Genomic DNA, 12,561 nt, shown 5'->3' with positions numbered 1-12,561 from the left:
ATAACTGTGTGCAGGGGTCATCATTGACTTCTACAGGTCTCTCGTGGATTGTGGAAGTGTCCTCCCTGTAATGTCCATGTTGTCAAGTTATCAACATAGAAAGTTGCAACAACAACCAGGAAGGTTCCCAGTGATGCATTGCTGTTTGACATGCTATCCATGGTGCTGAACACAAAGCTGAAGGCGCTGAATCCAATTGCTAAGAACCTGCATGAAAACTTTTTGTGTTGATAACTTTTGAACCACAAGAGATATTGTAAATCTGATTGCCCTTGATCCAATATGACTGCTTTCAAGATGGTAGCCATTTTCCAGCCATACTGTAGCCTAAAAGATAGGCCCCCTCGCCCATTACTTGCCTGGGTATTTAGAGATGTAATTTTTTCCTTTTTTTCTCTAAAATAAAAGGGTGTTTTGAGACTTTTGGCTCACCATGTATATATAGTAATGATATGATTATTATTAATGTTTAATTTCATCTTACCAAACAGGAAGGCAAACCATGGCTACTAGTTCCTAATTGTAAAAAAATACGCCAAAATGATTTCCTTGTTCACCTTAAAAGGTTTATCCAGAATTAGAAAAACATGGCCAGTTTCTACCAGAAACCACTATTGTCTCCACTTTGGGTGTTGTTTTGCAATTAAGGTTGTTCACTTCAATGGAACTAAGTAAAACCCCACACAAACTGGTGACAGAATTTGTGCTGTTTCTGGAAGAAAGCTGTCATGTTTTGTTTTTGGTTTGTTTTTTAAATCTTTTTATTATTGAAACAGGAATTAACATACAAATACAGAAGTAAATATTTAACATTTGGTATCCAAACTTAAACATACAAACATTGCAACACTGTACAGCGGTACCATATTTACAATTTCATAAGTAATTGCATTTCATAGCTTTAGTACCTTCCCTAAGATTGATTCTTCTATTTGCATACTAGTTTGATGATCGTACATTCTATGTCTTATTGCAATGCTGCCTTCCATTAAAAAAAGAAAAAATCCCCCTCCCCAATTTTATCACCATTATTTACCTACCCATAAACTCCTTACATCCCTCCCACTGTGGTTGTGGTGAACATGGGGGTGGTTCAAGAGAGCAGGGCAAAAAAAAATTAAACCTGGATAACCCCTTTAAGGCTATGTTCACACAACATTTCTCCAGCTCTGTTTAAAATGATTCCCGTTATTTTGAGTCTAAAATAACGGACGTCATTTAGCTGTCTGGCCTTTCCTTAGTTCAATGACAGGTGTTTGCACATTATTTAAGTTTGGGTTACTAATTGGCCTTTGGGTTTCGGCTTAATTGAAAAGTCAATTGAATTTATTAGTAAAAATGGAGAAAGAACGGTGACAAAAGAAAAACTGTGTGTGAACAACTAATAAAAAATGGCCGCTGTTTGGAAAAGACGTCCGAAAATAATGATCATGTTCATTATTTTGACGTCCACGGTAAAAACGTCCATTATTCAATGCATTGTGCACGTTGGACGTCCGTCTTTCCATTGAATTCAATGCATTGCCATTGCAGTCAGTTTAAATCGACGCAAAAACAGACATTCTTTTAAAAAATTGGCTGCCTTTTCTCTATTTTTGACGTTGTGTGAACATAGCCTAAGGCTGAGAATCCACAGGTCTTAAGGGTCTGTTTTCCACTCCGGATAAAACATATACAGTATTATATAATATTATTACATAGGTTAACAAAAAATACTAGACTAATGTCTACAATAAATGTGTATGAACACTTGACCATAGATTGATATTCGAAGAGTTCGTATGGCAGACACACATGTATCCATTATTTTCTGAAACATTATTATTAAACACATGAACATAAGTAAATGGTTACAAAATCTTCCATTGTGTTGCGTACAAGTTGCTAGGTGTGGGAAGGGACCTGTTTATGTAATTATAATATTAATAATGGTAGGAGTAGTGGTAATATAAACAGTAATAATAGTGCAAAGTAGTAATGTCATTACACATTTTCATTGACAGCTGGGAGGCAAATTTTTGCTATATGAATAAATTCAGTAAAGGAAAAGTTCTGTTAAATATTACATTACCATTCCACTGCAGATGCAGTCAACTCATTTTGAATAGATTGGCAAAATTCCAGTAAACTCTGACTCAGACAACTAGCTGCTTTCTCTAAAATTGGTCATGGAAAATTTGGGCCCATTTTGGAGAAAATATGGATGTGGGATTTAGGAGTAAAATAAAAGAAATTCTTTTATTAGAAAACATATTATTTGACGTCGTCGTCTTGTACAACTGTGCGGTAGATATTGATCCCCATAATATGATGCTTTGAAATAGAAAAATATTGCAGTAACTGGTTAAATAACCTTATTTGTAATGGCGTTCTTTAATTTTTATTACAAACGAGTCAAGAACTGAATAACCAAGTGATATCGATAACGGAAACCACTGTGACCTCAATGGTGTAATCTGATATCAGATTTATAACATTTTAAATCATATAAAACATACTGCATTTTCCTTTTTGTTGAATTATATTTTTTTTATAGCTTTTATATCATATAAAGTTCTAAAGAATGTTCTTCAAATGTTTTATGCCTAAATAATTATGATAGTAGTAATAATGATGATGATGATTATAATTATTATTAATATAACAGATTTGAAAAAAGTGCTCTACAACACTGATTACAGAAATTTAGTCCTTCAAAAAAATCTCTTTAATCTTCATTTTAATGCATAAACAAAAAAAGATATATATATATATATATATATATATATATATATATATATATATATATATCTTAAAAGCTATAAAGTGAAATGTAGATGCGATCATAATTTTGAGTTAAAATAAAACATGAAAAAATGGCCGTATTTAACAAAGGCAGATGGTAAAAAATCAACATGTTAATTATTTGGATGGTGGTAATAATTTATGGTCACTATTCTATAGGGCGTGCAGTGCGCACTGACGGCCAATGACCGATTGAGTTCAATGGAGCGCATTATTATATTGAAAATATGGCCATATTTTACAGTGTGCGTGTGTGTATCTGTGTGTGTGTGTGTGTGTGTGTGTGCGTGTGTGAACATAGCCTTAAGCTGTGTATTTGTGTAAATCACCCATACATTGCACCTGCTTCTTTTTGTGGCACCTAATGTTGACCTAGGTAAAGTCAACAAGGTATAAAGGTATGAAGGATCTGTGGTAGCAATTAAACATTGGTTGAAATAAATAAATAAAACATACAATCTCTTTCCAATATCATTTCAGTATGACATTAAAAAAAACTACAAAAACTCAAAATGCCAAAAAAAACTAATTATGTAAATGAAAGATGTCTTGATCACACCTACTTCAAATTTGCAACATTATAGCTAACTGTGGTCTCTGAAAGTTTTTTTTGATTGCCTTCTTCATTTTTGGTTTATTTGGTAGTTTCCATTTTGGAAATTCAGAAAATATTATTCAATTAATCACATGAACATAAAAACACTAATAATAACAATAATACTACTACTACTACTACTAATAATAATAATAATAATAATAATAATAATTATTATTATTATTATTATTATTATTATTATTATTATTAACACCTCAGCAGCAATAATAATAATAATAATAATAATAATATATATATTATTATTATTATTATTATTGTACACATATAACATTGGCTTTCTATGACCTCTTACCTATTTTGTCCAAATTGGAGACATATTTTAAATATGAATTTTCATAGTTTGCAGTATAGTAAACTGAGAACCTCATTTAGTTTATTGAAGTAGTATGCGCAATATAAGGTTTACACACTATAAATCTGTACCACCCACCACGCTGCAGCAGTGCTCTTTAGTTTAGCATCCTGGATAGTTACTTCTTTTTTCAATAGATAATAAAAAGAGGCTATAAAAAAAAAGCTGAAATATATCAGCACATATAAATATCTTTAATCAAATATTCTCTCTGAAATCTGCATTCTGATTGGCTGACAGGACTCCCATCTGGCACAATAGATAATTAAGTAGCCCGACTAGCATGAAAGGTGTGTGATAGCTCATGAATTACAGAAGGTGTGTGGGCACAGTGACACTGGGAAAAGCTATAGATCATACCTAACTATCTCATCCTTGCGGAGATAATTAAGACGGAAATGTGGGTGTACAAACCTGTAATCTGCTTAGAAGAGCTGGTTCACTTATTCCTGTACTTTATGGACAATTGAAAAAATACACCCATATTCAGCAATTGTGTTCTTTTATTAAATTCTTAATAGAATAATTATTTTTTGGGGGGGGAAGATAAATATTTTTTATTTATTTTATGGTCATTTATTTTTATTTAATTTGAAAAATTACAAACACAAAATATGTATCTTTTCTTTATCACCATTAGTTTTTGAATGGTGAACGGTAATTCATTTTCTTTATTTCTACCAAGAATCGAAAGCGTGACGATCATAATGGCTACAGACAGAGCTGTGTTTACTGTTGCCGCTGCCCTAGGCGCTCTATGTGATTGCTCCGTAATTTAGCAAGTGTGTTCCAATGTGGTTATGCCCCATTACCCAGCACCTCCTCCTCTATTATTTTTTATGGAGAAAATTGAGTAGTTGACAAGACAGCGTAGCAAAAAGGGTTTGTTAATAGGAGAAAAAAGCATAAATAAAATGTAAAAAGAAATTTATATTAATAATGAACAAAAAAATAAAAATAACACATCAACTTTCCTTTGCTTCATTATATAAACTGTGCTGGCATAGTGTTAGTCTTTATAAACACGGCTGAATATTTACTGACAGTTTACAGACTTCATATGGTTTTGGACTACTTTTGTTCGGGTCTCATATGGACTTAACAATGTGATTTTTTTTTTTAACAAATTTTTACAAATATCTTCCTAAGATGTGAAGATGAGAAGAAACATGGGTTCATCATAGGTACATTCTCATGTTTTAAAGCCCCTTGAAAGTGTTTTGGGTCATCCACACATACAGCTCATTTTTTGGGTTCAATGCTTATAGTTACCTTAATCTGTCACTATTAGATTTATAGGATTTTAATTTTGGAGAATAATTGGCGAAGAGGATATTAAGGCTGAAGAGTTAATTTTATCACATCAGTATTGGTGCTGTTTTATTTCCAAGTTAATTACAGGTAAAAACGCAGTTTTAGTGTTTCACCTATACCATGCAGAAAATAGGTAAAACACACGGTTGAGTCCATGCAGAACACTACCGCTTCCATCCAGCATTTTAGAACAAAACCCACAATGATATAGTCATGTTTCACCACTATCGTAATTATCACATAAGTATTATGCACCAATACCGCTATACCTAAACAGAAGTAATGGCATCCACTTAGGAAGCCTTCACATACCGCTTTAATGCAGAGTTTGGAGCCAAAACTAGGAGTGAATTTAAAACACAGAATTAGATTTTTTTTATATATATATACAAGAAGTTGAATTTGTTTAGGTCAATGAGGGAAATATACACATTCTTTTTGCAATCAGTAAATGGATATATTTTTAACATGTTCCCAATGTTAATATTACAGTTATAAGTGTATGTATTTATATTGTGGGCGGTGCTACTCAGTGAGTAAGAATCTATCCCCTTGACTTTCCATACAGGAATAGATGGCAGTTACAAAAAGGACGCCCACTGCACTCCTAAGCATTTGAAGGAGTCTAATGGGTGGTCCTATTGACTGATGACTGATATCTCTTTACTCATAGTCATATACAGTAGGAAAGACAATAGATAATTATGTATTGATCTGCTCTTCCCTCTTAATGCTATACTTCTGACAAATGACATGAAAGGTTCCCTTAAAAATGTGGATTGTGTCCACACAGTGCAGATGTGTATGCATAATTTCTTATTCTTTCTTTACCTACAGTAGCAATGGTATTAAACAGACTAATCATAAAACACAGGATTTTGGATTTAGTATTAGTTTTGACTAAGCAAAATCAAGTAAAACTGCACTATGTGAACATGGCCTAGTGTAACTAACTATAACTAGTTACATTAGTGCGCAAAATGTGAGTGAGTTATCATAGTGCAAAAAATGAGTCGTTCAATGACTAATTCAGCCAACTCATTGTTGTGTAGTTGTTTAAAGGCAATATGCCATCTTGAAAATTGTCAGAAAACTAAACTGTGCTCTTCTGCCAGGCAGTACATTCCATGTCTCACTGTTGCCATGGCCTGAATTCTTACATGATGTTGGAACAGGTCATTTTTCAACTCTTTATAAACAAAGGCAGAGAGGCTGTCATTTTGGCCAAAGCCATGCGTAAGGGATATGGGAAAACCCTGGAATATAGACTTAAAGGGCATCAGAACTAAAAAAGAAAAGGAAAGCGACATTCTTAACATTGACAAAGTTCCCAAGGAATGTAGACGTACGGTAATGATTTGTTTAAACAGCTTCAGGCTAACACACTGCAATTACTTACACATTTGGCAACTACAATTTTGTTCCTTTAAGACTGTGTTGTATCTTCCTACATTGCATCCTTATAGCAGGCAAGACCTATAGGGTATATGCACACGGAGTAATTGTGTCGGAAAACGTGTCAATTCTTTGGGCAGACAGCGGAATCCACCGCAGCATATAATGGAGTCCATAAAGCCGACGGAGAGGAAAGTGGTAATGTGCAGGGACGAGCGGTGGATTCCGCACTAAGTTTTCCGACACAATCTGTGCGCATATACCCAAATGCTTGCCAAGACTATATACAACACACATTTTACCTGGGCAAAGTTGGACCACAGAGTACAGTTTGAGCTCATATGCCCACCTCCAAGTCTTGAACCACTTCCCCGTCACTTGCTTCCAAGATAAAGGATTCCTGCACATTTCCCACCAAACAACAATGGGGAAAGGAGCAACAGGGCTGTGCCCAAGGAACCATAGCCGCCTCATGGTTTTACTCGGTCTATCTACTGTCTACTCTGTCTACTGTCCAGCATATATGTGAAAGTATTTGTTTCTCTACTCTGTTCCTGAAAAAAGTAGACAAAAGTCCACATCCTTGTAACCTTTTGGGCTATGCAGTCCAACCTAAAGCATTTTTGATGGATCTGTTTGTATTTGCCTTCAGCATTTTAACAATTTAAGTACTAAATGACAAGTTTCACACAGTCATTTGTCAACCTGAAGAAATGTCAAGATTTGATGTCCACACATGTCACAATGGTATGAGACGAGCCAACACCATGGCTACCCAATGATCTGCACTGTCTCCAGTCCTCAGTTTGTTCTTGCACATGTGCTCCTGACCTTAGCTGCAATCTCACTGTCCTTCCCTGTCATTTCAGACCCATTAACATATTACCTTGGGCATAGGAGGGACTGAAAAAACATGTTTCTCTGGACTGAATTTGTTTTTGTCTGTGTTATGATCTCACAGGGCAGCTGTAGCTCAGTTCCAAGGCCTTTTGGGAAATAGAATGGTTGACCGTACATAGAATAGATTAATAATATGTATCTAAGTTCAGTAAAGGAAAGAGACTCTGTCAGCCTGAGGCATCAGCATTATGCACTAGCAAATGTGCATCCCTTTTGCAATGACTTTGTAGCCTCAAACATGGCTAAGGCTTGCATTATAGGAGTGGATGTCTGCCTCTGTAATCCCAATTGTGCAAATAATTTAAGGCATTTTCTAACAATTGGCCTACAGCTTGAACTGTTACAACAATAACTATTGCTCACCCATAAATTACTTAAAATCCAAGTGGTCTTCTCTGGCCCTGCAACAATGACATCACACGCAGCCAATCATACCTGCAGCTGTCTCACACCATACATGTCAATCTCCACTGAAGCCACAGATTGAAGCATGATGTAAATAATGTAAATGGTACACAACCAGTGGGACCCATCGAAATGGTGGTGGTGTTGGAGTAGTAAGTGTGTTTTTTTTATATATAACATTTTAAAGCTGTTAGTAATTTTCTGAAAACTCAAGAAAACTCAAAGGGGACTAAAACTAAAAGAGGGGTCATATTGCAAACAAAAAGCTCTGCTCTGATCCAGTACCTCTGGTCATTCTGAAGGTCCCTGTGTCCCACTGATCTCAACAACCTGGTTTACCTTTCAACACAAGGTAAACCCCACTCAGCCAGTCACTGGATGTAGCTGTGACCAACCCAGAAAGGTTATTTCCTGTGTATCTCCACGGGGACCAGAAGGTGGAGACTGATGGGAATCGGGGCATCACTGGCATGGCAGAGGTTGGAGAATCGGAGAGAATAGACAATCTACTTTTTTCCCAGAAACAGCGCCCCCATTGATTATAGCTAGTGTCTAGTATTGCAGCTTAGCTACACTCAATTTACCAAGCTGCACTACCAGACAGTCGATAGACATCAGTGGAGCTATTTCTTGAAAAACAGATCTTTTTTTTATCTCTTCCACCTAAAATTTTAAAGCTGTAAAAGAAGTATCATCTTATTACGCATACTATCTTTATAACATCACTTTTGATCACTATCAATACACTACTAATGGTGATACAATTGGGGCATATGTTTATACAGATCAGACAGTTGATCGGTTGTCATAGTAAAAGTTGCTAGGTTCTCTGAAAGTTGCATTTTAAGAACAAGCTATAGTGCTTAGGGTCTGAAGATTCCTTCATAGCCTTCCATCATTTATGAAGCCCTGACATGCTAGCAAAGCTGTGATTGATATCTCAACAAAGTACATAGTAATTAAGAGCATTCCGTCAAATATTTGCAGCAAAAAGTTTAGTCTGATCTTTGTATTTCAACTAACACAGCCAAATGCTGTGAAACACTCTCTAGATTTTAACTAAATGATTTACAGACTTTCTTAGGAATCAGTTTTTAAACTTAGGTATGCCAAAGTGTGCTGAAGGAAAAACACTTTAAAGAAGTTTCCAACCGAAATTTAATAGTGCCCATATTTTAGTAAATCAGAAGCTACAGTAGTGACAAAAGTTTATTAGTTTTGTTTTACTTATAGATATTTTTGTTGTTTTAGTCACCTTTGTAAAAGGAACAACACACAGTGCAGTCATACTGGTTGAAGGTTGAAGGAAAATAAAAGTTTAAGCATTAGTTTCTGAGGAACTAATTTAAAAAAGACAACTAATATAGTTGTCTTTTGTTGCCTCTTTAGCAAAAATGGCCACAAATGAGTAGAAAATTTAAACCTTTTGACTCTCCCCTGGTGTCCTCCTATGGTATGTTCAGGTCCCTGGTTGAACTTCTGAGATGGACTTGTCTTGGCTAATCACTGACTGAGACAGTACCACGCCATGGCCTGATTGGCTGAGCAGGCTGCAACTGCCAAGAATGGTCCGTCTCAGAAGTGGAGGCGGGATTATTCAGCCGGGACCGGAAGATGATGTAGGAGGACAATAGGAAAGCACAGAGAGGTTAGAATGGCCTGTTTGCTATGTTCTCTACCAGGGCAGCAACATATTAAAAGTTTAAAATATTTTCCACTCAGTTGCAGTGGCTATTATTGCTATGATTGTCCTAGCTACTATTGAGGCTGTGCAATCGCTTTGCCCAGCCCTGATGGTGAACATAGAGAGAATCCTCTCTCTGTTCTGCCCTATGAATGCTCTGATCCCAATGACTGCAGAATCTATAGGGTTGACTGCCTCAATCCGATCTCGGCAGTTGCAGTGGGTGTCCTGTTAACACGGACATCTTGGACTCGCTGAGGATGACAAAGGTCCTAGGACATAACTGTACATTCATGATGCACATACAGTTACGTCAGTGGTCCTAAAGAGGTTAAGATCTGAGGAATCTTCTGCAGGCCCAGCCAACACCACAATCTCTTAGTAATGATTCTCAGACTATCCTTTAACAGTGTAGCAGGGGTCATTATTCTTATGATAGAGGCCACTGCCATTAGGAAATACCCCGCTGTGAAGGGGTAGCCTTGGTTTATAAAATATTTAGGTAGGTGGTACATGTCAGAGTGACATCCACATGATGCCTAGACCCAAGGTTTCCAGAGCATGTCTATGTCTCCCCTGGCTTGTCTTCCTATAGTGCATTCTTCTGCCACCTTTCCCAGGTAAGAAACACACACATAGCCATCCACAAAATCTAAAAGAAAATATTAATTTATATAAATTATTGATCAATCACCTTCTTCAATTGCTCCATGGCCCACTGTTAATGCTCACATGCTCATTGTAGGCATTTTGTAGGCAGATTGACACAGGTCAACATAGGCACTCCGACCAGGTTGACCAGGCTACACATTACCATATAGAGCAAGTTTCAATATTCTGTGCTTTCTAATACCGACTCATCATAGCCAGCATTGACCTCTCCAGCTATTTGTACCATAGTAGCACTTCTGTGGAACTTAACAGACAGACTAGCCTTTGCACGTCACATGCGTCAATAACTCTTTGGTGACATTTTACAATGTTTTGGTAGTAACTAATCACTATATCCCACCAGACTTCCATTTTGACAATGCTTTGCCCCAGTTGCCTATCCTTCACAAATTTGCCCTTAAAGTTTCCAACCCATCAACCTTAAGAACCGAACATTCAGTTGTCTAATTCAGTGCTCCTTATCAGTTGTTGGTGAGACATAGATGTAACATGATAATTTTGTCATCTATCTGTCTATCCATCTATCTTTAATCTTGTGTCTATAATTATTGGTAAACCTACAGAAAAAGTTAAAAAATGTATCTTGTACCATATGCCTTGACCTTGTAATCTATCTTTAGATATAAATTTACTGATCAGAGGCTACTGTAATGTTCGCCCTGTTCCCAGACCTGCTTAGGTCTGTTTCTCTTTTCGCACAGGGTTTATTATTTTGGGTTGAATGATTGTAAAATTCCATGAAGCAGACAGGTTAAAGCTAACATTGATGAATAGTCCATGCTTGCGGAGCAGTTAGCAGAGGAGGTATAGCATGTATTGTATTGCAGGCTGCCACTATACCACCCTCAGTACCACAGGAACTACATATTCAGAATGAGAGAATCATTGGGAATATAATTAGACAAAGTGTTGTTATAGCTGACCTCAGCCAATTAAAATTATTAATAGCGCAAGATGCTGGGATGCCAAGCCTTGGTACATTGACATCTCATTTGTATAATCACAATTTCTTGAAAATTCTTAACAACAGTCATACATGGTGGCTGAGAATGATAGCACATGACAGCATGACCTTTCCCTGTGTCTGAGAACAGGTTGGTAGGTTGGAGTAAGGCTGATGAAATAGGAAGGTTGGAGGAGTTCATGTAAAATAGTTTGGAAGTTTATTAGATTTTAATTAAGTGTAAATCTCCAGTTGATAATTACATTTTCACAATGAAGTATGACCACATAGTCTTCATTTCAAGATGGTGGGTGAAAGGCTGTAGATCATTCCTTTTCAATGATTTGCCAAATTTACTGGCAGAACAAGAAATAAGCAAAGTACTTTAACTAGAGATGAGCGAACCTCGAGCATGCTCGAGTCGATCCGAACCCGAACTTTCGGCATTTGATTAGCGGTGGCTGCTGAACTTGGATAAAGCCCTAAGGCTATGTGGAAAACATGGATATAGTCATTGGCTGTATCCATGTTTTCCAGACAACCTTAGAGTTTTATCCAAGTTCAGCAGTCCCAGCTAATCAAATACTGAACATTCGGGTTCGGATCGACTCGAACCCGAACCCGGTTCGCTCATCTCTAGCTTTAACATATCATGTTTCATAGCCAGAAGTCAATTGCATGGATAGGTTTCAGTTTTACTTTTTTTTTTTTTTTTTTGCTCTTTCTTTATTTAAAGGAGCAGGCATAAAAAAAATATAAAAAAAAGCCTTACTCACTTACCCTGATCTCCCACAACTGCTGCACCAATGCATCCAGTCTCCACTTGTCACTGCTACTCTGCAGTTACTGATGATGAGTTGTCCCCAATATAAAAGACTCCTCAATAGGGTAGGTTCTGCCAGGATGACGCCAAGAAGTAGCAGGGATGTGCCTTGACAACCCCTTTAACCCCTTTAATGTACATGTACATATAGAATATATCTACAACAGCTAAGTAACTTTTCCCAAAAAAAAAGTGATTTCTTATCATGTACTGAGTTACAACCTGTATTTTCTTTTTACATGAAAAAGTGTGCAGTATTCTGTAGGTCAAAACAGCTATTAAAGTTTTTCCACACTTAAAACATCTAACCTACCCACAAGTTAGATCATATTGGACTGATCGAGCATGCCTGCTACTCCTTTCGAACACTAGGGTACAAACAGAGAGTAGCCGGGTTCTGCATCTTTTACAGTCCCATAAACTTTGAATAGAGCATGAGCACATGTTTGACCCCCACACAATTAGGGCAGGACCCTGTTCTTTTGATCATTGGGGTCCTAGTAGTAATTCGTAAAGGTAATGACTGTCTCCTATCATGACCAGCAGCTGTGTTACCTCGTTAATAAGGGCAATAATCTCATATTGGATGACCCTCTTCGGCAAGAGGGGGTGGGGTGTTAGTTACTTTCCTGCAATCCCGGCCTCCCTTTTTGGACATTCTGCTGACTGATTT

This window comes from Dendropsophus ebraccatus, chromosome 4 (assembly GCF_027789765.1).
Source record: "Dendropsophus ebraccatus isolate aDenEbr1 chromosome 4, aDenEbr1.pat, whole genome shotgun sequence".
Classification (NCBI taxonomy): Eukaryota; Metazoa; Chordata; class Amphibia; order Anura; family Hylidae; genus Dendropsophus; species Dendropsophus ebraccatus.
The sequence above is the reverse complement of the archived record's forward strand: the minus strand, read 5'-3'. Positions refer to the sequence as shown.